Below are 3,572 nucleotides of genomic sequence, written 5' to 3'. Positions count from 1 at the left end.
CAGGAAAGAAAAAGCCTCAGTACTCGTGAGCCAATTGTATTCGGGCTCTGCTCAGCTGACATCACAGGCATAAAAACTTTCCTGTCTTAAGAACACAGGGGACAACGCTCTGTGTAGTGTTACAAAAACTGCAAATACATTTGCAAAAATACAAAAATAACCACTCCTCTAAGTCGAGCAGTCACATTAGTGTTTTGAGAGCAGGAAAGAAAAAGCCTCAGTACTCGTGAGCCAATTGTATTCGGGCTCTGCTCAGCTGACATCACAGGCATAAAAAACTTTCCTGTCTTAATAACACAGGGGACAACGCTCTGTGTAGTGTTACAAAAACTGCAGATACATTTGCAAAAATACAAAAATAACCACTCCACTAAGTCGAGCAGTCACATTAGCGTTTTGAGAGCAGGAAAGAAAAAGCCTCAGTACTCGTGAGCCTATTGTATTCGGGCTCTGCTCAGCTGACATCACAGGCATAAAAACTTTCCTCTCTTAATAACGCACATGACAACGCTCTGTGTAGTGTTACAAAACTGCAGATACATGTGCAAAAAACAGCAGATACATGTGCAAAAATACAAAAATAACCACTCCACTAAGTCGAGCAGTCATATTAGCGTTTTGAGAGCAGGAAAGAAAAAGCCTCAGTACTCGTGAGCCAATTGTATTCGGGCTCTGCTCAGCTGACATCACAGGCATAAAAAACTTTCCTGTCTTAATAACACAGGGGACAACGCTCTGTGTAGTGTTACAAAAACTGCAGATACATTTGCAAAACTACAAAAATAACCACTCCACTAAGTCGAGCAGTCACATTAGCGTTTTGAGAGCAGGAAAGAAAAAGCCTCAGTACTCGTGAGCCTATTGTATTCGGGCTCTGCTCAGCTGACATCACAGGCATAAAAACTTTCCTCTCTTAATAACGAACAGGACAACGCTCTGTATAGTGTTACAAAAACTGCAGATACATGTGCAAAAATACAAAAATAACCACTCCACTAAGTCGAGCAGTCACATTAGCGTTTTGAGAGCAGGAAAGAAAAAGCCTCAGTACTCGTGAGCCAATTGTATTCAGGCTCTGCTCAGCTGACATCACAGGCATAAAAAACTTTCCTGTCTTAATAACACAGGGGACAACGCTCTGTATAGTGTTACAAAAACTGCAGATATATGTGCAAAAATACAAAAATAACCACTCCTCTAAGTCGAGCAGTCACATTAGCGTTTTGAGAGCAGGAAAGAAAAAGCCTCAGTACTCGTGAGCCAATTGTATTCGGGCTCTGCTCAGCTGACATCACAGGCATAAAAAACTTTCCTGTCTGGGACAACACTCTGTATAGCGTTACAAAAACTGCAGATACATGTGCAAAAATACAAAAATAACCACTCCACTAAGTCGAGCAGTCACATTAGCGTTTTGAGAGCAGGAAAGAAAAAGCCTCAGTACTCGTGAGCCAATTGTATTCGGGCTCTGCTCAGCTGACATCACAGGCATAAAAACTTTCCTGTCTTAATAACGCACAGGACAACGCTCTGTATAGTGTTACAAAAAACGCAGATACATATGCAAAAACACAAAAATAACCACTCCACTAAGTCGAGCAGTCACATTAGCGTTTTGAGAGCAGGAAAGAAAAAGCCTCAGTACTCGTGAGCCAATTGTATTCGGGCTCTGCTCAGCTGACATCACAGGCATAAAAACTTTCCTGTCTGGGACAACGCTCTGTATAGCGTTACAAAAACTGCAGATACATATGCAAAAATACAAAAATAACCACTCCACTAAGTCGAGCACAGTCATATTAGCGTTTTGAGAGCAGGAAAGAAAAAGCCTCAGTACTCGTGAGCCAATTGTATTCGGGCTCTGCTCAGCTGACATCACAGGCATAAAAAACTTTCCTGTCTTAATAACACAGGGGACAACGCTCTGTGTAGTGTTACAAAACTGCAGATACAATTGCAAAAATACAAAAATAACCACTCCACTAAGTCGAGCAGTCACATTAGCGTTTTGAGAGCAGGAAAGAAAAAGCCTCAGTACTCGTGAGCCAATTGTATTCGGGCTCTGCTCAGCTGACATCACAGGCATAAAAAACTTTCCTGTCTTAATAACACAGGGGACAACGCTCTGTGTAGTGTTACAAAACTGCAGATACATGTGCAAAAAACAGCAGATACATGTGCAAAAATACAAAAATAACCACTCCACTAAGTCGAGCAGTCACATTAGCGTTTTGAGAGCAGGAAAGAAAAAGCCTCAGTACTCATGAGCCAATTGTATTCGGGCTCTGCTCAGCTGACATCACAGGCATAAAAAACTTTCCTGTCTTAATAACACAGGGGACAACGCTCTATGTAGTGTTACAAAAACTGCAGATACATGTGCAAAAATACAAAAATAACCACTCCACTAATTCGAGCAGTCACATTAGCGTTTTGAGAGCAGGAAAGAAAAAGCCTCAGTACTCGTGAGCCAATTGTATTCGGGCTCTGCTCAGCTGACATCACAGGCATAAAAAACTTTCCTGTCTTAATAACACAGGGGACAACGCTCTGTGTAGTGTTACAAAACTGCAGATACATGTGCAAAAAACAGCAGATACATGTGCAAAAATACAAAAATAACCACTCCACTAAGTCGAGCAGTCACATTAGCGTTTTGAGAGCAGGAAAGAAAAAGCCTCAGTACTCATGAGCCAATTGTATTCGGGCTCTGCTCAGCTGACATCACAGGCATAAAAAACTTTCCTGTCTTAATAACACAGGGGACAACGCTCTATGTAGTGTTACAAAAACTGCAGATACATGTGCAAAAATACAAAAATAACCACTCCACTAATTCGAGCAGTCACATTAGCGTTTTGAGAGCAGGAAAGAAAAAGCCTCAGTACTCGTGAGCCAATTGTATTCGGGCTCTGCTCAGCTGACATCACAGGCATAAAAAACTTTCCTGTCTTAAGAACACAGGAGACAACGCTCTGTGTAGTGTTACAAAAACTGCAGATACATGTGGCCTACGATCATTTCGTGCCGAAAATCCACTTCTGTAGGGCCAGATGCTGACGCAAGGTAATGCACAATGAACATAGATGCTAAAGCTCAAGCTGTATTTTCCCTGCTCACGAGATCATGAAGCAAAGGGCCAGAAATTGCCTGATGATGTCACAAGAAGAAAAACCACAACCTGAACTTTGCCATCCATCTTTTATATGCAACCACTGGAAGGGTAAAAACAAAACAAAAAATTTGCACCCTTGGCTCCTTTGGAAAGAAAATGGATGCTTAAGATCAAGCTGTATTTTCCCTGCTCATGAGATCATGAAGCAATGGGCCAGAAATTGCCTGATGATGTCACAAGAAGGAAAACCACAACCTGAACTTTGCCATCCATCTTTTATATGCAACCACTGGAAGGGTAAAAACAAAACAAAAAATTTGCACCCTTGGCTCCTTTGGAAAGAAAATGGATGCTTAAGATCAAGCTGTATTTTCCCTGCTCACGAGATCATGAAGCAAAGGGCCAGAAATTGCCTGATGATGTCACAAGAAGAAAACCACAATCTGAACTTTGCCAT

This window comes from Geotrypetes seraphini, chromosome 13 (assembly GCF_902459505.1).
Source record: "Geotrypetes seraphini chromosome 13, aGeoSer1.1, whole genome shotgun sequence".
Lineage (NCBI taxonomy): Eukaryota > Metazoa > Chordata > Amphibia > Gymnophiona > Dermophiidae > Geotrypetes > Geotrypetes seraphini.
This window is presented reverse-complemented; position numbering follows the sequence as displayed.